General features: G+C 37.4%; 1 long non-coding RNA gene across 1 annotated transcript in view; it reads left to right on the top strand.

Annotated features, from left to right (window-relative positions):
• Positions 1-9,569, top strand: part of LOC118163423 — a 20,346-nt gene extending 10,777 nt beyond the window's left edge. The window contains exons 2-3 of the long non-coding RNA XR_004749040.1: positions 4,459-4,553; positions 6,707-9,569. This is a non-coding gene — a long non-coding RNA (uncharacterized LOC118163423). The remainder of the gene's footprint in view (positions 1-4,458; positions 4,554-6,706) is intronic.
• Positions 9,570-24,782: the final 15,213 nt, after the last annotated feature.

Raw genomic sequence — 24,782 nt, 5'->3', positions numbered from 1 at the left:
AAGGGAAGGGAAGGGAAGGGAAGGGAAGGGAAGGGAAGGGAAGGGAATCTGAGCAGCAAAGCTGGAAGAAAACATGAAAGCTGGGTTCCAAGTTTGTGATTTTTTCTTACAAATTTCACTCATCATTAGAAATTTCTTCTTGATATAATAATATCTCTTGTACAATGAATGGTGTTTAAGGTGAATAATCAAAGTATAAAACCAGTTTGAATACAGGTCCCTTAACAATCAGAGTACATAACTAATTTGAAATATTTCAGGAATTACATTCTTCTCATACTTGTTTTGCAGTAGTTTTCACCCATGGTTTCTATTTCTTTGCCATTTAATATTTTACAGACCAAAGTTTCTGTTAAATCAATTTCTGTTATGTTTCTGTGAAATTTCTGTTCAGTCATCTCATCTGCTTCTCTTTCAAGGATTCAGAAAAAAAGTTGTAACACTTTAATTTCTAGTTTTCGAAAAATTAGGCTGTGAGGGACTTATCAAAGGAAGCAACTTGCATCAAACATGACAAAAAAAGTTGTTTTCTCTTTCATTTTGGCTGTTATTTGCATCATGATATAGTAACAGCTGTGCTGAAACAGTGGCTATTATCTTCCTTATAGATTACTTCCATATTAAAATTTCCGTTGCCATAAAATTTTGTACTAAACAGAGAACAAAAATTCCTTCCTCTGCTTAGTCTCTGAAAATTGTTTTTGCTTGGTATTAATTTTGTATAAAAATAATCTGAAGAGGAAAAATAGGCATCAATTCTAAATATATTATCATAGAGGTAATGTCTATATTACAAATGCTGTGCACATAATCCACATAAAGGACTGAAAAAACATGCATTTCTCTTTTCACACTAGGGTGGATTTCAAAACCTAGGGTGGACTACAAAGTTTTTTGTGCCAGTGAGGAGGCTGAGGGTGCACCAGGATGTGGTGGTTTTACTGTGCTAGGCAGTTGAACACCACAACCGCTCTCTCACTCCCCCTCCTCAGATGAGGAGGGGAAGAAGTAAAGGAAAGAACAACTCACGGGTTGAGATAAGGATGATTTAATTAAAGAGGGGAAAAATATATATATATATATATATAATTAAGGAAATATTATTATTAATTAAACAATTCAACTAAAGGGAAAAAAAGGGAAAGGGGAAAAGGGAGGGGGAAAGGGAAAAAACTAAACAAAACAAGTAAAGGTTATGTGGAAATGCAGAGGAAAGAAATTACTCTCTACTTCCCACAAATGAGCGATGCTTGACCACGTCCTTGAAGCAGGGCCTCAACGCACGTAGCTGGTGTTCGGGAGGAGGACAGACGTTTTCGCAACGAGAGCCCACCCCTCCCCTCTTCTTCCTTTTTCCACCTTTTATTGCTGAGTGTGACATCATATGGTATGGAATATCCCTTTGGTTGGCTTAGGTCAGCTGCCCTGCTGATGTTTCTTTCTCACTTTTTGCCCACCCCCTAGGAGGGTCAGAGAGAGTCCTGATGCTGTGCCAGCACTTCTCAGCAGCAGACACAAAACTGGTGTGATACCACTGCTGTTCTAGCTACAAGTGCAGAGCGCAGCACTGTATGGGCTGCTGCAGGGAAAGTTAACATCACAGCCAGACCCAGTACACAGGATCTAGGAGGGGACACAGCCAGGACAGGTAACTGAGGCAGACCAAAGGGATGCATGTGGCATCATGTTCAGCAATAACAGCTGGGTGAGTTGGACCACAGGGGGAAGGGGTGCCACTTCTCAGGGATGAGGCATCAGTCATTTTCCCTTCTTTTTCTGTCCTATTAAAGTGTCTTTATCTCAACTGACCAGATGATTTTACCTTTTTTTTATTATTTTTTTTTCCTTTTTTTTTTTTTTTTCCCTTCCTCATCCTACCATAGAGGAATACACAAATGGCTGTGTGGTGCTGAGCTGCCTGCCAGGTTAAACCACAACAGGATACTATACACAGACTTCAGCTCTTTCAACAGTAATCTTTCAATTAGGCAATAAATGTTGATGGCAATTTATCCTTTGATTCCCATTTCTAATATACTGAACTAAAAATGATGATCCTAAGCTACAGGATGCTGCATGCTACATGTTAAAATGTGAATATTTCAAATGATTAGCTATTTTCACATTGGTTCAGGCAGCAGGGTTGGGTGAAACACCAGCAGGATGATTCAGAGTAATTAATGTGGAAGCCTGGGTTACTTATGGTGAGGGCAGATGAATGGGAAGCACTTGGGGAATGCCCATGTAGTGTGCCTACATGATTCCCTGACTGAATGGGAAGTGCAGGCAGCCTCACAGGGCAATTTATGCATGGCCACCTGGAGCCATACAGAAAGAAATGCTAGGCACAGGGCTACCTCTTCCTACTTGACTCGTCTTAAAACCAGTTGCCTGTTTACAATCAGATAACTCTTTTGTGGTAAAGCATCTTTTGCGTTAAAGTGTAAGGAAGTTTGGCAGGATCTAAACTGCTTTGTATTCTAGCTGTCGTTATATGTTAGAGGGGCTGAGGGTGGCTTAGATTCTGAGTGATACCCAATTTAGCACTATAAGTCCGGTCACATTAATCATGATCACGGATTCACAAAAAGCACAATACACTTTCAGTCTAGTAAATGACTGGTGTAGTTTATAAAGCAACAGTAGTACAAGTTCTTTTGGATTGCCGGTGATAAATACATTGTCTGCAAGTGCAAATACCAAGAATATGACTAACACAGACAACTACACATGTACTAACTGGTAAAACAGCTCTATAGAGAATGTCAGGTTTCCCAGAGAAGCACTTGGTATGACTTGAGAGTTTGAATCTCACCCAATAGGTTTACCTACTGGGGGGGAAGAGAGGTTCAGCCCATCGACTGATCCCAGAAGTCAGCAATGTTCTTCCAACTTGTCTGTGATGCTGTCATCCCTCAAATTTTCCTTCCCTTGGGCCACTTTAAACTATTTTCTTACTTTTAGGTGGAACTTAAGTAACTTTAGTCATATGTGTCTTCGTTGTGATTGGCATAAATATTTCTTGCCTTGATTTAAAGGTATAGGCTCAGGGAGGGGTGGTTGCACCTTGGAGGTGGGTAGCCTTTGGGATGGAGGTGTGTTTTGGCATTATAATGGGATTATAATGAGCAAAGTTCACCCAAAAGACATGATTTAGTTATCAGTTAGAGTCAGGTCTGTCCATGCAGTCTATCAGTGCCACAATACCATCCAGTTCCCCATCCATATGGTGACAGCAGAGAGCCTGGTCACAGTGTCTTCATCCAGCTACTCCCTCCCCCCTTCCCCCCGTCTTTCTTAGCATCAGCACACCAAGCTTCCTGGATGTTACCAATACCTAAGGTTGCAGGCTATGTTGCCAAAAGGACTATCATGGAACTGATTTCCTTGCATACCTGCCACATCTCACCATGGAATCTTCCTCAGCCTTGAACCTTCTCTTAAGACATGGACTCATTTAGCCTCAGAATCACCTCCAACAATTATTCCACAGCATCTAGAAAAAGAGACAGTTAAATCCCTCTTGCACAGTTGTTTAAAAACACTTGAAAATGTAGGGTTTTATACATCTCCCTGCTTGTTCAGAGTGGATTTGAATTATCATGTCTCACTTCTCAACCAAGCAACCACAGCCTAGATGTGAATAAAGCAAAAGGGTACTCTTCTGCATGTATAGAAATTTGCTAAGGGTCAAGCCAGGAGAGCTGAGAACAAATAGGCATGATAAAACGAGAGTGGTCCTGCTCAGAAACCTGGGAACAGACCTGGTGGAAAGTTATGGTGGGATTTGGTCATGACATTTTATGCATTAATACAACGACTGGTTAACATACCACTTTATTACTCATTTAATTCCAGGATCATTCCCCTGGGAAGTGGACAATCAAATACTTTCAGGTAGCTGAAGGCTAAAGCTAGTGGAGCTGAAATCCCAGACTCCTGGTTCCTGTGTGAATGTACTGGCCATAGGGTAAGTTATTGTGTGAAATACTTTCTTTCAATACTTTCTTCCCCTTTGAAATTTTTCTGTCCCTCCCTCCCTTCCTCCCTCCCTATTTTGCACTAAAACTTCCATGTTATGTGTAGAAATGACTGCTGTTTCTCTATATCATTTATGAATTAAGGTAAGGATCTAGGAAAGTTAATGCTCATTCCCACCCAGCTCTTATTTATTACATAGCTTAGATGGCAGTTGCAGTGAAATGGCAGAACAGCATGCTTGCTAAAATTGGCAGAAGGCCAAGATTTTAGGCTTCTAGAAACATATATATATATTGGTATATATATATATATATATTGGCATATATATATATATACCAAAATGAAGATAGAAATTGATTTCCAGTGCCTCTGGGGAAAAGGCAGTATTTGACAGTTTGCCATCTGAATCACTTTCAAAGGTTGTTTGTTTGTGTGGAAAATCTGGCTCAAGAAATTTTTCTCTCACTACAGTGAGAGATCTAGATCTGATTTTCACCCTTTAGCACACCAAAAGATAGCCCTTACCAACCCACAATGTAAGATGCAGAATATTGATGAGAACGAGAACTGAGGTATGATTTTCCACCAAAGTAAATGTACTGTGTAACTCTAAGATTGCTTTTATGTTGCTAATGCAAATCAGATTTGTTATGATCATGTGATACAAGGCATAGATCAAATCTGATTTATCTGCCTTTACCTATGAATGAAACAGCAGCAGGACAGGGTTACCATCTAGGGGACTGCCACTGTATCAAAAAAAAGGACACATTATTTACCCATAGTTCTTTCATTCACAGTTCATTGGACCCAACCTAAAGAGTAGTGAATGCCTCAGATTCTAGTCTGACAACACAGTCAATCAATCCAGTTGTAGAAATGCAAGTACCAAACTAAAGTAATGTATCCATACATATACAAATGGTCAGTCCGGTATAAATTCATAAAAAATAATAATAATAATAATAACCTTGAAATGTAAATAATTTGTTGTCAAACCAGATGTCTGGGACACATTTATACTGTGAGTGATCTGCTAAAAGAGTGGTTACTGCCCCTGTAAGCAGTTTAAGTAGGATCCAGTTCACTTGTTTTTAGCAGTTTTCCATTTCTTCCTTTTATAATCAATGGAGCGAGAAGGCAGTTCAAAGGAGCTACCCATTTAATCCAATCTTAAATCTAGTTTACAGTGAGATTTACACAGAATAACAGTTACTGCACTGACAGCCTAGGGCAGCAACCTTATGTAGACATCTATATTACAGGAATCTTTCCCATTACAGCCTACTTGTACTGGAATTTTTGTGATATGAATGTCAATGTTCTCATTTACAATTCCCCTTTAACAGTCTCAGGATGATTTTGTTAAAGAACGACAGTTTTGGTCTAGAGCTCTAAATTGATATTTTGCTTGCCTGGTCAAACGAGATGGTTAAAAAAAGAAAGAAAAAAAAAAGAAAAAAAATCAACAACAAAACTTTTTGTATTTGATTCCAAAAAAAGACCTGTTTTTGAAATTTGAAAATTTTAATTTCAAAAACAACTTTAACTTTTCTCAGTTTTTTTAATCCATGTCATTTAGAATCATACTCACATATACTTTTCATTGTTCTGAAACTAAATTTTCAGAAAAAAATGGTTATCCTGCTTATAAAAAACAAACAAGAACCCACAAACAAGCTGGCTGCCCACCCTCAGTCACTTTTTTGATGTAGAGTGTTTCTCCAGTTATATCACAACATATGCAACCACTTACATCACAACATATAAAACAAGAATTTATAGAACAGTATGTTCCTTAAATAACCCTTATAATTTCAATGCATTTCAGTGCATGATGTATTATTTTATTTCCAAATGTTAATGGATGCTTAATGGTCAGTATTTTTTTTTTTTTCTCTGCTGGGTTGTTTTGATTTCTGGGTAATTTTTATTGATTTTTAACATTTTAACATTTTTAACATTTATCAATGTTCCAATTGCTAGCCCCCCAGCACTTTCAGAATGAAAACATCTGATAGTTCAATAGTGTATTATTAAGACTCATGCTTTCATTAAAACAAACTAGTCATAACTGTATTAGTCCTGGTATTTCTGACAGCATTGATGTCACTTTTAAGTATATCTGCTACCACAAAGGAAATCATTAAAATCAAAGGACTAAGGTAATCAATTTCCATTACATACAGAGAGATTTAAACAGACAACAGAAGTCACCAGCATTCTTTTTCCAAACCCTGTCAGAGTTAGCAACACACAAAGACCCTTCCCACCAGACTTTCAGCCAAATAAATCCATGACAAAAGCAAAAAAAGTCACTGTACAAATGATCGATTTCCACAGCTACAGAGAAGCCTCTAAAAACAGGGGCTAAAATTCCAGTATTTCAGTAACTCTTTCATATTAGCCAGATTTTGGTTTATCTCAGCTGATACAACTACCAGTACATCAAGATAAACTGTCTTCTCTACTGGCTGCCCATGTGTACATGAAGGCATACACTGCCTACAGCCTCTGAAACTAATGAGGGAAATCTCTGCATTTTGCAAACTCCTATCTAAGCTTGCAATAGATAGTATATTGTAGTTACTACTGTAGTTTTGGACAAAAAGTGTGATTGCATACTTTCAATCTAAATATCATCTAATGAGAAAAAAACAGAGAAGACAGTGACTTCAAGAAGATGTCATATACACTTGTTTTTTCTTATTTTCTCCCTGTGCAGTGCTCTCAGCTGAGACTGAAAGTCCACATGAGCCAACAAACTGCAGGCTCCAAACCCCACTAAGACCATAGGATCCCAAAGAAGCCCTGAATTCACACTGTGGGTCAGCTTGCTTACTGAATGGCACTTGTAAAACCGCAGGTCTTTCTACAAAATATGGTCAAAGCCAGTCCCCTAGAAAATGCTGTTTTGAGTTCCCTAAATGCTGTTTTGAGGCTGTAAATAAGGGTACTTGTTTTTATTTGTTTGTTGATTGTTGGTTTGTTTTTTTTTTTCAATTTTCTTCCTGGAGTTCACAAAAAAAGAAGGACAAATTCATAGCTGTGACTGATGAAATGGTCACTTGGGGATCTCATTTATCTGAAAGCTCTCACATCTGCACTCCACTGCAACAATATACATCTGTATATACATCTGCAGAGAACCATAGTAGGTCCTAGCGTGAGCCAGAGGAGCAGAGGACAGCTCTTTGGTGTGGTGCAAACTTGTATGTGTAATTCTAAACTAATTATCTTGTTTCTGGTCATTTTGACTTATTCAATAAGAAAAAAAAAATCTGAAATGCCTTTGGAAAAGTATAACTTGAAAATACGGAAGCATTACAAGGAGTGGCTGAGGTCACTTGGCCTGTTCAGCCCGGAAAAGAAGAGGCTGAGGGGAGACCTCACCATGGTCTACATCTTCCTCACAAGGAGAAGTGGAGGGGCAAGCACCAATCTATTCTCTTTGGTGACCAGTGACAGGACCCGAGGGAATAGTGTCAAGCTATGACAGGGGTGGTTCAGGCTGGATATCAGGTAAAGGTTAGTCACTCAGAAGTTTGTCACGCACTGGAACAGGCTCCCCAGGGACGTAGTCTCAGCACCAAGCCTATCAGAGTTGAAGAAGCATTTGGACTGTGCTCTTATGGTCTGAATTTTTGTGTAGACCTGTGCGAAGCCAGGAATTGGACTCGATGATCCTTATGGGTCCCTTCCAACTCGGAATATTCTATGATTCTATGTTTTCTTTCTAAAAATATAAAAGCACCTCACAATAGCAGCTTGTATTTATTTGCATGTAAAAATAAAAATCAGCATATCTTTGCTCACCATGAAGGTTTCTATAGAGCATTTCACATCTATATGAGAAAGAAATGGAGATTGTCAGCGAGGGAGAAAAGTAAAGTGTACAATCAAGCAGTCAGTTGTACCTGCACCCCCATCAAACAGAAATCCCTTTATGGGATTATTCATGTATAAAGCTAAGCATGGCAATAAAAGCAGAAGGTCACTGAAGTTAATGGAGTTAACAGATAAGGAACTTCCTTTGTAGTAGTGCTGAGGAAATGTGTCTATAATTTCCCCACCTTTTTTAATACTTTCTCTTTAGAGGACCCAGTTTGAAAAGCAGCAGCTAGCTCACACTGCTTCAGCAACACAGGAAACTCCTTTTGAAGACTGCTGCTCTCAGTTTGAAAGCACTACCATCACACAATCTGAAGTGCCAATCTGATATAATCTCTTTTTGTTGTATACTCTTCAGAAAGGATGAAGACTGGTTAACTTTATAGCAGCAGACTTCATGCCAGTCCAGGGATTGCTGCTTTATGCCAGATGAGTTATTGTTTATCCTCCCAGCAGGTCTAAAAGCATAAAGCTGGAATAAATGCCATGACATGGGGTCTGGTTCTCTTAGCAGATACATGATGAAGGGGATCAGATACATGCTGCTGGGATCTGGCAATGTACAGGTCTGGTACTGACTGCTACAGGTCGTGGACTAGTGGCCTCAGAGGTGGAAGGACTGAACTTCCTGGTGGTGAAAGGTGAAGAAATGGGAAGTCTGTTGACAAAAAACTTGTTGAAGCTCTTGGGTTCACGTTTGAAATAAATATGTATGTAAGCAATGTGCAGGCTTACAGTAAGAGCACTCTGTCCATTCTGAATGCAAGTACTTGTCAGGTAAAATTGCACTTGGAGTGTGTGGAGAAACTCTGTAGTGTGTTGACACAGTGTTCAAACTCTTAGAAACATTTCAGAATATTGGCATGTTGTTCTCTTTGTTCTCTCCTACATAATCAACTGTGTCTTTATAAAATATATATATATATGACAGCCTGTTTTCCAAATTACAAAACAAGCTTTAAAACAAGTTCTAAGGCATCTAATAAATCAGTTTCTGAAAGATTCTCAGCTATACCATTTAGTTGTAATGAAAAAAAAATCTATTATTGTGTATTCAAGAAAAACTTTTCAAATTTAATATTCTATATATATATATTAATTTTCTTCTCAAACTCACTTGCCAGCAATGAATATCTAATGGATTAGTGAAATTGTCATAGTTCAAGGTCAGTGTCAAATGCCAAGTTTGTAAATTTCAAAATTATTTCCTGTAACTTTTCCCATAATCTAATATCTGATAATTTATTTATTTATTGATAAATAACCCACTTTGCTAAAATATGTTATTTTACTAATAGTTTACATTTTTTGTTATTTAGTATTGTCTCAAATGAGCCACTGTTTTTGAGCTACCAGATACATTTCTAAGTTATCAGCTGTCCTAAAATTATGTGTTCTATTATAAGATGCATATAGTATTTCAGTATTTTAAATAACAGCCAGTTCAAGTAACATACCAAATTACTTCTGTGTTTGCTGAAAATAATAGTTCAATATTTGCCTGTTGGTATACATGAAGAAATATGTTACCATTTCATTTTAGTAGCATGATAGATTAGAAATATTTCCCATCTTGAAATGCTAAATAGCAATGTGATTTCTGGGCACTTTTTTCCCATTACTTTTTGTGCTGTGGATGATTTTGTGCATAATTTTTTTTTTAATATTGACAGATTGTTGTAATATTTTTAAACACAGTTCTGTTCCTACAGCATCTAAATTAAAATAAATAAATAAATAAATAATTCTCAGGTCTCATACCTACTGTGATTGGGGTGTCATTTTTTTTTTTTTTTTCACTAATTATAGACTGCAATGAAATTCAAAAAATAAGAATTATTCAGAAGATAATCAGAAGAAAAAAAAAAGTAAAAACTTGTGTGTTGAGATAAAAAGTTAAATAGGACATAATAAGGCAAAGGACATTAATAAGGCAAAGAAGAAGAAGAAGGAGAAGAAGGAGACGAAGGAGAAGAACAAGAACAAGAACAAGAAGATACCAAGCAAATGATGCACAAGGCAATTGCTCACCACCTGCTCATAAATGCCCAGCCTGTTTGTCCCTGAGCAGCAGCACTTACCCCGACCAACCCCCCCCACAGCTATTATTGATGAGCATGATGCCACATGTTGTGGGACATCACTTTGGTCTGCCTCGGTCACCTATCCTGGCTGTGTCCCCTCCCAGATCCTGGTGCACCCCCAGCCTCCTTGCTGGCAGGGCAGCACAAGAAGCTGAAAAGTCCTTGGCTCTCTCTAAGCACTGCCCTGCAACAACTCAAAATTCAGTGTATTATCAGCAGTGTATTATTTGTTTCCAACAAAATCCCAGAACATGTAAGTTGTCCTTACTAGAACACCAGTTGTAACATCTAATATTTGATGATTTATGTTCAGTATTTTCAAAAATGAAAATTAATTTTAGCAGTTGAAAAGGAAATAGTCAAAGTGATATGCCTGTCCCTTGGTTTTCAGCTGGCTTTCCCCACACCTAAAGGAAACACTATTAATACACAAATAAATATTTTCAAGTTCTTTTCAAGTTGTTTCAAAAAGGTACACAAGAAGACACTTTTGATAACAAGGCTGCCTATTTAATGTACTTGACTTGCTTCCTAAGACATTTTGAAAGGGCTTTTCCAAACTTCCAAGAAATTGTTCCCTATCAATTCCAGGAAACAGAAATAGAAAAAGTATAGTATTCTGAATTTTCTTTCAAACAGCTTACTATTTTATTCCTACAGACAGATACTTCTTAATGAAACAGAGATAGCATGATGCACATTGTGGAAGCCTATTAAAAATATACTGTGTCCCCCTCCATTTAAAAACAAACTGTGCTTTATCTTGCTCAAGGTGAGTAATCATGAAACCATATCTTTAACATCTAAAGCGGCCGTCCAAGGATGAGCAGCCACTTGTATCAATGTCACTATTTATGCAACGTTTGGGACCGAAGCAGTTAAAGGTGCAGTATCAACATTTAATTGTCAATAATCGACTGTGAAATGCCATTTCCCAGTTGCTTTCTTTACTGGCCACACTGGTGAATTGTGAGGTGAATGAGTCCTTCTACTGATGTTTATCTTTTCCAGTTCTGTCACCACCCTATTAATTCCCATAAGTGCTGCTGCTAGAAATAATATTGCTGAATGTTGGTGATTTTGGAGGACGATATAGATATTTCTAACAAATAATAGATTTACATTCATCCACTTCAAACCACACTATTTCCCCATCACCTTGTCCTGCGAAACTCCAGGCCAACCCGTCGGGGAGTTTCTATGTTCTGCAATACAACAAATCGAACCCTAATATATTGGTCTTAGCAGCACCAACCAGTACTTCAGAATGGGTCAGTTTCTTTTCAGATGGGAGCCACAAGGTGATTTTTGCTATAAAATATTACTTTATGATTCCGTCAATCCCTGTAAATTTTACATTATGGTGACCAGACTTAATGTTCAGGTCCTTGGCTGACCTGACATTTTTGCCCCCATGTCAGTAAGGAAATCTACAAAAATCTTCTTCGGTCCTATAGTGATGAGAATGATGGGTTCATAGTGCTTATCAAATAGCCATCATATAGCTAACACCTGCCAAGCAGGTGGCTCACTGCCTTACCTGGGGATGCAAGTTTTTTGTCAGGGTACCTGATAAAAGATTCTGTTGTGGGGCTGAAGGCACAGATCTAATAGGAATTGATCTGCCATCTCCTGTTGACTGTCTTCTCCCTGCTCAATTAATTCTTTGGCTCAGTGATTGCACCAGAATTTTGAGGTTAGTGGTAGATGTATCACACAGTAACTGTCATGGTATCCCTAATGCCAAGGCTTTATGCCAAAGGTTGTTGTGTTACTTATCAAACTTTGGCTTGAATTCTTGCTTAAGCTCAGTGGTATGGACCTGGCAAACCCATCTGGGAAGTTTGGGTGGTTCTCCTGACCCAGGAGACCTGACCCAGCGCATTCAACACCCATAATTCACAACCTCTTACACAAACTTACTCCAGGTAGTTATAGGGACCTACTTCCATGGGGGCTGTGCAGCAGCCATGGCAGCAATCATAGCACAGGCAGTCCATATGCGATCCTGAAGTACATATGTCTTTAGGCTATCTGGGAGACCACGGATAAGGAGAGTTAACCTTGCTGGATTGATAGGTGTTAGCATTGGGGATCTCCTTAACACATCCCTCTCATACATCACTTGTATGCAGGCTGTTTTTTGCACAGACACAGCCAAATTCGAGAACCCTGAGGTCTTAATAACACGGGGATCTCCTCTTTCTTGTGGGTCTATGCCGCTGGCCCAATAGGCAGCTCGAGTAGTCGACGAGTGATTTTGATCACCTGGTACAATGGTTAAAAACTCATCAGGCTCCCAGTAGCCTTCTGCCTCTTCCTCCTTTAGTAGGATTTAGTCCCATCCCACTGTCCTCCCTGGTGAGGAAGACTTGACACACATACTCAGATTCCTCTGGATGTCTAGAATACCTTTCTTGTAACTTTGCTAATTCAGACAGAGACCATGGGACAGTTCGTACTGTAGTGTGAATGTCATTATCTCCATCATTCGCAATTTCAGATTTACAGGTACATTTTCTGGGGTAAGATCGTAAGCAGAATATCCCACCATTTCATAATTATCATTACTATAACAGTTGTCTCCATCCCATGTCTCAAGATTTGCACAGTGTATCAGTTTGTGGATTTGTTTAGCAGAGACTGAGGATGGCATCTGGTTTAGTAAGAGAGAGTTTTTCCTGTTGTTGTTTTTCCTCACCTTTCGTCTGAGGCCAATATCATTTTTAGTTCCATATTTTCTCTTCTTAGTTTCTCTTTGCTTTTCTTTTCAAAGGACCATGATGTTTTTAGCACATCATTTTCTGTTTTTAACACAGTATATTCTACATCTGCAACTCTCAGGGGGAAGAGATTCTTTAAATTCCTTTTGAGCCCGAGATAGGCAAGTCCCCAGTATAGTGCAAATAATTCCTTTGCCTTTACCTTTTTTAATCTTCTGCTCACTTCTACATTGTTTTATTTGCTCTACCACTTTCTCTTCATCCTTCCAAAATTTTTGAGCCCATTCCTCCCCAGGCTGGGAAGGGGCACATTTCTATTCTCACAGCAGTTTATCCATGACAATCTTCTCCATGACACCCTTTTTTTGCATTAAAGGGTGAGAAAGTTTGGCAGGATCTAAAGCCCCTTGCATTCTAGCTTGTCCTTAGATATCAGGGGGGCTGGGGGCGGCTGGGCTTAGATTCTTAGTGATGCCCAGTTTGGCACTATAATTCTGGTCTCATTCAATATATTGAATAATCACGATCATGGATGCACAAATAGTGCAATCAGCACTATAAATCCGGTCACATTAATCAAGGTCATGGATTCACACATAGCACAATATATTAAATGACTGGTGTAGTAACAGGAGTACAAGTTCTTTGGATTGCTGGTGACAAATACACTGTCTTCAAAGCATGTGCAAATACCAAAAATATGACTAATACAACGAAGTACACGTGTGCTAACTGATAAAACAGCTCTATAGAGAATGTTAGGTTTCTGAATACCTAAGGTTACAGGCTATGTTGCCAAGGGGACTATCATGGGACAGATTTCTTTGTGTATCTGCTGCATCTCACTGTAGAAGTTTCCTTAATACTGAGCTTTCCCTTAAGACGTGGACAAATGTTTAGCCTCAATGAGTCACCTCCCCTAATTATTCTACACATGATAAACAAAATCATTCACAATAAATAATAAATTCTATGAACAATAAATAAAAGTAGACTCAATAATAGGCATAAGTCCTGTAGGAAACTGTGGCAAAAGTAGCAGAAGACACATCTTTTATAAGTCATGGTGGGTATTGCCCCAGGTGGGCTCTTAGAAAAGCGATAGCCATTCAGTTTGATAATCAACATTGAAATCCAAATCCCATCTTTCTTAAAACCCTGAAGCACCATTTATTTTAATCATATGTCCTGTTCCATTCAAAATTAATGTATGCAAGCAAACTTGGTGTTGTATTTTAAGAGAAGTTACATTATTACTGTAATCAAGAATCATGTGTGTAATTTCAAATTTAGCTAACCAAATTTATTTTCTAATTCTCACTAAGAGCAGTGATGCATGCATATGATAGACTCCTCCATTCACCAGGCTAGGTGTTGAAAAAGTAATATTTTAAATGGATTTTTTTAACATTATGCAATGAAAAAGAGCCAGTAGGTGATATGATATCAGTAAACTAGTTAGAAGAGCATCACATAATTATAGAATCAAAGAATATCCTGAGATGGAAGGGACCTGCAAGGATCATTGAGTTCAGCTCCTGGCTCCACATAGGATCACCCAAAAATCAGACCACATATATGAACATTGTCCAAACCCTTCTTGAACCCCGGCAGGCTTGGTGCTGTGACCACTGCCCTGGGGAAGCTATTGAAGTGCCAGCCCACCCTCTTGGTGAAAAACCTTTTCCTAAACTTCAGCCTGACCCTCCCCTTTTGTAGCTCCATGCCATTCCCTCGGATCCCATTGCTGTCCCCAGAGAGTAGAGATCAGCACCTGCCACGCTGCTTCCCTTGTGAGAAAGTTGCAGGTCACCACAAGGACTCCCTTCAGTCTCCTCTGCTCTGGGTTGAACAAAGCAAGACACCTCAGCTGCTCCTCATATGCCTTCTTGACCCTTCACCACCTTTGTAGCCCTCCTTTGGACACCTCTTCCCTTCCAGCCATCATGCAGCCATGCAATCAGCTTGTCAACCTGATGGACAACTACATCACAAAATTAGAGATGAATTTTCTGACCCTTTTGGAAAGCTCATCAAAACCATCCAGTACACTAAAGGAAGTGGGAACACATGAGCAGAGCAGCAGAAAGTGGATGTCGCATTTTTGACTCACACAACACTTTTATCACAACATTTGTCTTAAAAAAAAAATGTTTGTCATTAGCCTGATGGCACTTTGACCAAGAGCACATTGTTAAAAGAACTAGTTCTGTGTAGTCCAAGTAACTTAATCACTAATCAACTTGAAATATACAGAAAATAAAATCAAATTTTATATAAATGTGAAAGTCATATATTACTACAAAAAGACAAAGTATAATTCAAGTCTAAGAAATTACTCAGTAGATGTAGCCATATGGGGTCTCAGGATTTTTATGGTTAAGAACATCTATTGCACATGTGCAAATCTATAAGAAAAAGTTATTTTTTTTACATTCGGTATTCCTTCTAATTCAATCTTTCAGAGTCAACATGGGTACTTTGTATCTTCTCTGTAATCCTCAGCAATATAGTAATTGAAGGCCAAATTATGCTCTGAGGGACATCTCATCTTGCTCTTAAGCAAGTCAATCAAGATGTACCAAGCAGCATAGAATATAAAGTTACAATCTACTGTAAAGAGTAGCACATGGCTACATGAACTCAGCTGAAAGTCAAAGACAAGTGAATGTGCTTTTTCCTCAATTATTTATGACTACATAGCTTAGAATCACAGAGTCATAGAATGGTTTGGATTGAAAGGGACCTTAATGATCACCTAGTTTCAGACCCCTGCCATGGACAGGGACACCTCCCACCCGGTCAGGTTGCTCAAAGCCCCATCCAGCCTGGCCTTGAACACTTGCAGGGATGGGGCATCCACAGCTTCTCTGGGCAACCTGTGCCAGTGACTCACCACTCTCGTAGTAAATAATTTCTTCTGAATATCTAATCTAAACCTACCCTATTTTAGTTTGAAAACTAAACTTTGTTTAAAGTTTGAAAACTCTGTCCTATTACTATGCTCTATGACAAAGAGTCCTTCCCCAGATTTCCTGTAGGCCCCCTTTAGCTACTGGAATGTCTCTATAATGTCTCCCCAGAGACTTCTCTTCTCCAGGCTGAACAACCCCAACTTTCTCAGCCTTGTCTTTATAGGAGAGGTGCTCCAGCATTTTGACCATCTTCATGGCCCTCCTCTGGACTCATTCTAATATGCCCGTGTCCTTCTTGTGCTGGGGCCCCAGAGATGAATGCCATACACCTGGTAGGGTCTCATGAGAACAGAGTAGAGGGGGAGAATCATCTCCCTTGACCTGCTGACCATTCTCCTTTTGATGCAGCCCAGGATATGATTGACTCTCTGGGCTGTAAGTGCACATTGTCAGCTCATGTCAAGATTCTCGTCAACCAACACCCCCAGCTCCTTCTCATCAAGTCTGCTTTTAACCCATTCTCTGCCCAGCCTGTATTTGTGTTTAGGATTGCCTCAGCCCAAGACCAGTGCAGGACCTTGCACTTGTCCTTGTTGAACTTCATGAGGTTCTCATAGGCCCACCACTCCAGCCTGTCCAGATCCATCTGCGTGGCATCCATTCCCTCCAGTGTGTTGACCACACCACACCTGGAGTCATTGGCAAACTTGCTGAGGATACTCTCGATCCTACTGTCCATGTCACCGACAAAGATGTTAAACAGTGCCAATCCCAGTACTAACCCCTGAGGAACACCACTTGTTACTGATCTCCACCTGAACATTGAGGTGTTCACCACAACTCTCTGAGTGCAACCACCCAGCTAATTCCTTAATCTCCGAGTGTTCCATCCATCAAATCCATATCTCTCAAATTTAAAGACAAGGATATCATGCGGGAAACTTTTTATCATGGAACATTTTTTTTCCTAGCCAGATTTTAGATTGTTCAAGTACAGAGAAGTAAGTCATGTTGCATCTCTGATCTAACACAGATAATTGCTTGCAGTAAGGAGTTAGGATTCACACAAAAGAAGAAAACTGGGCATTTTTGATATGGCATAAGAAGCAGTGTACTGATTTTGAAAAGAATGGATAAAATGCTAATCTCATGCAAGACCTATGGAGTAAGAATGTGGCAGTTCTCAAAGTCACATTTCAGGGTGTAGAATTTTGTCACAATAAATGAATGAGGAAAAAATAAAGTCAACCTATTTAAAAAAAAATAACAACAAACAAAAAACCAAAGACTTCCATTTGAATATGCTTGCTCATCTGTTATCATTGATTTTGCTAGGGTGAATAAAATAACTACACAAATTTGCAAGTGGCTAAGAAATGTACTCTCCAGAAGTGTGTTTCCCACTTTCATATTTTTCTGGCTGTTTTGTTGTAATTTTTTGCTATTTTAGTGGCCTTGCTGTTTACACAGCACTGTCTCATACACTCCTCAAGCCCCATAACTAAAGACCTAGATATTTGTACATGCCCAAAGAGATTAAATAATGACACGATTATCTGTCTTCAGGAAAAATGTAAATTATTGGCAAATCTGATAACTGAATGACAATACTTAATGACATACTTAAAAATAATCTCAGGAGACAGTTTCTCAAAGAATTAACAGCACTTCTTTGAACCATAAACTGATTCCAGTCTGCAGACAATACTGTTGAAGTAAATTGCTTATGTAGAACAAGGGCAGTACATGGCTTTAATAAACTACTGAAAATAGATTGAGGTTGTGCCATGCCACTGTTCTCAAACACCTAAACAGATTAAAACATACTGTTTTGACAGTTACACTGTGGACATTTTTGTATTCTTTTTCAGCAGTGTCTATTTTTGTACCATAATTGACTACAGATTTTCTGTTTAGATCAATGGATTTAACAGAAATTTTTAAAACTAAGATTTATAACCATCTTACATTTCAGAGGTAGAGGAAATTTGATCACTTACCCAATTTAACATATAGCCTCTCAATCTATAATTCCCCTTTTTGTGCACTTGCTTTGTAGAGTGTTATTCAGCATGCTACTAAAATGGATCCTAACTAACCTATGGATCATTGAATTATTATTATTTTTTTATCAAACAAGACATTTTCTCTCAGCAAGAAAACTCAAGTTATCACTCAGATCTGAAATCATTTCAGCACATTAACATTTTAAATTTAATTATAGCAATTGCACAGGCTATGCATTACACTGATTATGGATTACCCATAGCTTAACAGATAACCATCAACAGAGAATCCTGTCCTGTACTGGATGGCATCGTCCTAAAATTAAATTTTAGAATTTGTGTGAAACAAACACCAAATCTGGGATTATCAGGCTCACCTTGAATTACAAACACCGCTCCAAGTATTTTTCCAAAAATTCTTTAATTTCACTTAGTGCATCTGTGGAAAAACAGCACTTGTTCTATGCTAACAAAACAAAAGACTGAGTTCTTAGGCAATTGAAAACAGAATGTTGCATTTATACAGCCCCTTTCTGGAGCCAGAAGAGCAGTTGGACCTGCTCTTCCAGAAACCTAGGTGTCAGGGGACAGTTTCCAAGTTACAAACACCAGTGGAGAGTGAACAAGTTCACTTGAAGTTACCTCTACTATTTGTTCTAGGCATCTTCTGCTTTAACTCCAAGGATTTTTCCTCAGATAACCAAGATTTCCTTCTATAAACTAAGATTTTCTCTATAACTAAAGTGTGGCTCAAAGAGCAACTCAAAAGCACAGGATGTCCAGACTACCAGTATTCAGAGATGAGCTATTTGATTAGCTGTTTTTAAATATTTCTTTGGCTACAGGAACCAGAAAAAAACATTCAGTCACATTTCTTCTCCCATATACTACATTTCAAAGTACAAGCTAAGACAACAAGTTCAAAACATAATGCCTTCCCCTCTTGCCTCATGCTTCATTGCTTACTCCAAGAAATTGGTGAGGAGTTTTCAGCATTTTTACCTGTGTTGAAGATAAACTTCTTATTTTTTGCTTCTTAGTTCAAAAAAGCAAACAAACAAACAAACAAAACCAACCATCATATACAAATAAGATTTCTGTGCTAGCAACAAGTATGTCTTTTGCTGCTCTGAGCTTTTCTCCTCCTTGTTCTCATCCATTGTTTTCTGATACACAGAATGCATTCAGTCCCTTTTAGCAAAATTCATCTGTTCTTATTACAGTTTTCCTTAATCCCTTCAGTCATTGAAGTCACTGAATATCTTTCCTTCTGGTCACTATATTTTCAACGCTTTTTCAGTTTTTCATGAAAATATATGAGAGATTTTTCACTGAAAATTTTTTATCTGACATGATTTCTAACTCACTTTTTTGCTTTTTTATGAGTCATAAAACTCACTTTTTTTGCTTTTTTTATGAGTCATCACCTATTGGTGATGTAGATATCAGAGTTTAAATTTAAAATGTTATTTCTGAATTGTTTCCTTAATGCCTCATTACTTTGTGGATTTTAATCTTAGCTATTTAAAAATATATATATTTCCTTAAAAGATTTTAAATTTTATTGAATGGAGCAGATATACACAAATGCTACATAACAATTACAAATTAATTCTTGCCTTTGACCACATAGTTGAACTTCTTACTGCAAACTTCATCTAGCTATCCGTTAAAACATAGATTTTAAAGGTCTTCCATAGCTACTACATAAAGGAAGAACAAATATTCACTTTTCACTTTTTTTTTTTTTTTTAATTTATATTCTTTATATTGTATTTTTATATTTTATATATCTTTATATTTTCATAGGTCATATAGACCTGATCAAGCATAGCATTTTTAGCTTTGTATGACCAATTTTTAAAATCTTTACATATTTAGTAAATAATATATATATAATGTTATATATCTAACATTACAGAATTAAAGAAGATAGTAACATTAAGTTTGGGTGGGTGGTGCTCACTGAACATCAATATGGGAGATAATTATATTTAAGTGAAGACCTTAACTGAAAGCAATATATTAATTTTTGCATTTTTAAAAGATAAATTTAGCTAAAATTTTAATTAGGTTTGGAATGTGATCCAGATTGCACAAAAATGCAGCCCTATCAACATGTGTTGCCTGATTTTTTCTAAAACTTTCCATGAACTGCTTTCTCTTGTCTGCAGAAAAGACCAACAAATTCACAATTTTAATTTACAACAAAACTTAATAATCTGTATTTAAAATGTTTATTTACTTATTAATTTTTAGACAGGTAATGAATTAATTACCAATAAAAACCAACAAAAGTATTTTCTTTCCTGCTCTCAAAGTCTGTGATAAACTTTCATTGTCTTTAATGGGAAAAGAATCAAGCTACATTTCCCATCTTTCCCTTAATTTACCACAATTTACTTTTTATTAAATTCCAGTGCTCATCATGCATTATAGTTCATGCCCTCTCAACATATACATCAAATTCCAGAATAAATGCTCAGAAGATTAACTACTTCATTAACATTTTTTTTTATACTACTTCCCTGTGCTTAGCAGGAACAATTCCTCAGTTCCACCCAGTTCTCAGATTCTTTTTCTTGATGTATTACAAAAGCCTACAAAATGATGATGTCTAATGAGATGTGTGGCCATCCTTAACCTATGAGGAATATTTCTTTCAAAGCTTTGTCATAAACAGGAATCTCTCAATCAAATGTCAGGCCATTGTTCTGTTAAAATGCTCAGCTGTAACATTTGAAATGTATCTCTAGAGAAGAAATACAGGATAGTGTCTGTAAATGATAAAAAGCTGAATCTTCTAACATTTTAATTTACTAGTAAGTTTCCCAACTTTTAAATTTCTGTAAAATTGGAGTAAAACATTAAAGGCTCAAAGAGAAATGCTGTGTAGAGGGACTTGTTAGAGAGTGAGCCCTGGAGTGCTACCTTTCTGATTCAGATAACACTCAGTAGGGAATCTGTTTTAAATTCCTTAGGCTGAAGGAGTAAATGCCACAGGAAGGATAAAATAAATTCTTGATAAACAAATGTACGGCAAGTGTAAGAGTTAAAGACCAGCATAATAAGCACAAAAACTTAGTGAGGATCATGAAGAGAAAGATCTGGAAAAAAAAAAAAAAAAAAAAAAAAAGTACAAGGAAGGAACTTAAGTTTTAAAAGCAGTCAGAATAAAACTATAAGCAATGGCTAGAAATGATTGAAGAACCTAAAGTTCATGTCCGGAATACAGTTATTACACATGACCATTACACATGACCATTTAAACCTAAAAAAAAAAAAAAAAAAAAAGAGACAGAAAGAGAGACTTAAGAAAGAAAAAAGAAAAGGCTTATATCTGAGAAATAAAAAGAGGAAAATATGCATGAATGCACAATATAAGTTGTTTTAGAAGGAACGTGATTTTTAATAGCAGGGAAAAAAATATTGCCTCTTTAGGTGTTTTGAAGTTTATCACCCATAGATAAGTTCCATTTCTTTATGATGACCATATATGTGGGCTGACATAGTTAGGAACTCATCATTGCCTATGCATTATAAATAGCTGATTCCATTGAGTGTTATATGATCAGCAGTTTTTTTCTATAATGTTCCTGTTGTCTCTACGTGTGGACTGACAATGCAGTGTAAACTACCAAAAGAGAGGATTAATTGGTTCAGTCACATGAAAGTAGACATCTGTTGCACAACATTCCCTGTCCTTTTAACACTCTTCTGTGCTAGACTGTTAAAATTACTGTTGTCCTGACTTATATCTTCTCTGATTCTTATCTACTTTTAGGATAACTCACATCAAAACCTTATACTAAGATTTCTACTGCTCTCATGGAAGCAGCTCAGATTTTTCTTTTTCATTCCACTCCTGTGGAAGAGAAAGGAGGAAACATTTCATTGGCTTTTCTGTGAGATTGTTCTCCCCTTTCCTACAGTGGAAAAGAGTAGGAATCGCTGTAAAGGCTTAAGTAACTTTAAGGTATCCCTGAGTACAAGTTAAAAATGTCAACAGATAAAGAACATGCCATGCTCTGCATTGTAGAATTCAGGCTGAGATAAAGTTTTGTTTTCCCCTCTCTCTAGGAAATTCTCTCTAGGAATACAGATTCAAAAACCAAGCATGTAGAATAATGAATACGGGATTTAAATTTCCAGGGTCATGAAACTGAACGTAATTTAAGAATATACATAAATGGAATTTAAATAAATGTTCATGATGGAAAAATAAGTAGTACTTCCTTTCATTTATATTGTAATCTGAATTTATGAATAATAAGTGAGGAATGTAAAACCAAAGACTTGTTTTCTCACATGCACACTTTGTGAAATGGAAGCAAATATGTCTGTCTGACCTAACTATCCAGACAAACTGAAACTGATTTTCTCTTCCATTTATCATTAAGATGGTACAGAAGTCATACAGTTCCCTGATCTTTTCAAAGTTGCTGCAGTATCACTACTTTTTCCTTCGATAGAGCATTCACTGAAATAGCTGTAGAAAAGCCTGCCTGCAGGATACTGACTAATCTTTAGGCCCAATTTAAAAGGAATCTTCAAAAAACAGCTCTACCCTACACTGGTAATTTTTATATTCATAGTGCTATTTAGCATGTGTGCTGACTGAAAAAGTAAAAAGATGCCACTGCTTTTGTCTATTCACATCATAAAGTGAACACAGATTCAAAGACTAAAGCTGGAGGATTCTGATCATAGGCACTTCTCAAAGAGACCTCCAAACCATGTTAGGTTTACAGCTACATGCTGCTGAACCATAGTGATTAGTCATATGTCCATTATTTTTAGCCTTGATATACTGCATTTGTTTTTGTGGGTATCTTCTCAAGATACCCAAATTCATGCATACCTCTGAATACTCAGGTATTCAACTGACCTTAAAAATCATTTCCATGACCATAAGCATGTATGTGAATGATTTTCTGGACGGTGGCTATCATGGTCACCACCAAGATCAATTCCCAAATAAAGAAAGAACAAAAACCATCAGAATATGTTCTTAAAAGTGCTTGTAAAGGTTTCATCTATAAATAACATGTGAAAATATACCTATGCTAAAAATCACTATCAAAAGATTTTTCAACTTCATTATAACAATCTTTGGAATTTGATACGTCTATATCTACCTATATTTTATTTATCAAATCTATTTTATATACAAGATTAATCAATATATATACTTAATTAAGATTCAAAATTCAAATACATATACTGAAACTAGAAAGACAGGGAAAGTAAAACATTGAAAAAACTTAGAAAATATGCCCTTAGATACACAATGTAAAATTAAAGTAACTAGAGAAATTTTGGACTATCTGTGATATTTTCAAACAAGTGCATAATAAAGGTATTTTATATATCCCGTTAGTACTTGACTGTATTACTGTGAAATCTGTAAGGAGTTTGAGGACTGCACCACCTCTGTGACACAGACCCAAGGGTGCAGTGAAGTCAGGTGGCTCTTGTTCCTCCTATAGAAAACTGCTTTTTCTTTTCCCTTTGATTAAGCTAGCCAACTATGCTGACTATTGTGTGAGGCCGCTGATAACCACCTGCCCATCCTTTCATAGTTCTTTGATATTCATGTCTCTCAAGAAAGAAGAAAAAAAGAGAAATCTCTCTGCATTGTACAATGCAAGAACTGCAATTTGCTGAAGTCTTATAATGGCCATTTTCGATACTTAGTGTGCATTCAAATAGGAGCAGGCAGAATTTCTCCTGGCGTAGGAGAAGGGGCCTCCCATACTGCAATATGCTTCATGATTGTAATGTGGATAGATGTTTGTGTAATGCACCCATACAGAAATTTTAAATATATGTGATAATAAAACTTAAGTACTTAAGATTCTTTCTTTCTTTCTTCTTTTTTTTTTCACTTTACCACCACTTTTTTAAAAAAAATATTATTTATTTATTTATTTATTTTTCCAGGGCGGATCTGCGGATGTTGATTTATGCTTGCCAGAACATGAGCCATGAGCTGACAGTGTGCCCAGGTGGCCAAGAAAGCCAATGGCATCCTGGCTTGCATTAGGAATAGTGTAACCAGCAGGACTAGGGAGGTGATCGTCCCCTTATATTCAGCTCTGGTGAGGCCACACTTTGAGTACTGTGTTCAGTTTTGGGCCACTCAGTACAAGAACGACATTGAGGCCCTGGAGTGTGTTCAGAGAGGGGTTACAAAGCTGGTGAAGGGTCTGGAATACATGTCGTATGAGGAGTGACTGGGGTTGTTTAGTCTGCAGAAGAGGAGGCTCAGGGGAGACCTTATTGCTCTCTACTACTACCTGAAAGGAAGGTGTGGGGAGCTGGGGGTCAGCCTCTTCAGCCTTACCTGTAAGAACAGGTAACCAGTGATAGGACTAGAGGGAATGGCCTCAAGTTGTGCCAGAGGAGGCTCAGTTTGGAAGTTAGGAGACATTTCTTCTCAGAAAGAGCAGTCAGGCATTGAACGGGTTTCCCAAGGAAGTGGTAGGGTCACCATCTCTGGGGGTGTTTAAGGAAAGTTTGGACATGGTGCTTAGGGACATGGTTTAGTAGGTGACATTTGTAGTAGAGTGATGGTTGGACCAGATGATCTTGGAGGTCTTTTCCAACCCTAATGATTCTATGATTTTATGAATTAAACCATGCAACAGAAGAATTTAAAAAATGTTGTAAATCTACAGTATCCCCAACAAGAGGTCAATTACTTTTCATAATTCCAAAGAGCACAAGATTACAGTTACTCACACATGCCTCTAAGTGAAGCCAGCAGGACTTGTATCTCTCCAAAAGTGATAAACTGCAGAAATTATAGAACTCAATGAATACAAATTATATGTATTTAATTCTTTGTTTTCAAAAAAAAAAAAATCAAAGACATGATAATTTTACTTTTTATAAGGAAAGATAAAACAGAAAAATGAATTTATATTCACTCTGCATGCACTTTTATTGTACTTTGTATTTGCAGAATTGTGAAAAATCATTTCACCTAATTAAAACAAGAGGTATAGTTCTGAATCTGTTAGTGTTGTTTTTTCAAAGTCTCATTCTAGAAACAGTCTTAAACACAGTTATAATAAGCTTTGGTTTACTCCAGCCAATTCAGTCACGCTGTGCACAAAGCATAAGACAGTCAGCTGAGGAATGATAATAATTTTTTTCCTCTGCAGGAGTCCAGAACAT

This window comes from Oxyura jamaicensis, chromosome 3 (assembly GCF_011077185.1).
Source record: "Oxyura jamaicensis isolate SHBP4307 breed ruddy duck chromosome 3, BPBGC_Ojam_1.0, whole genome shotgun sequence".
Taxonomy (NCBI): Eukaryota; Metazoa; Chordata; class Aves; order Anseriformes; family Anatidae; genus Oxyura; species Oxyura jamaicensis.
Note: the sequence above shows the minus strand (reverse complement) of the source record. Positions and strands in the feature narration are given on the sequence as shown.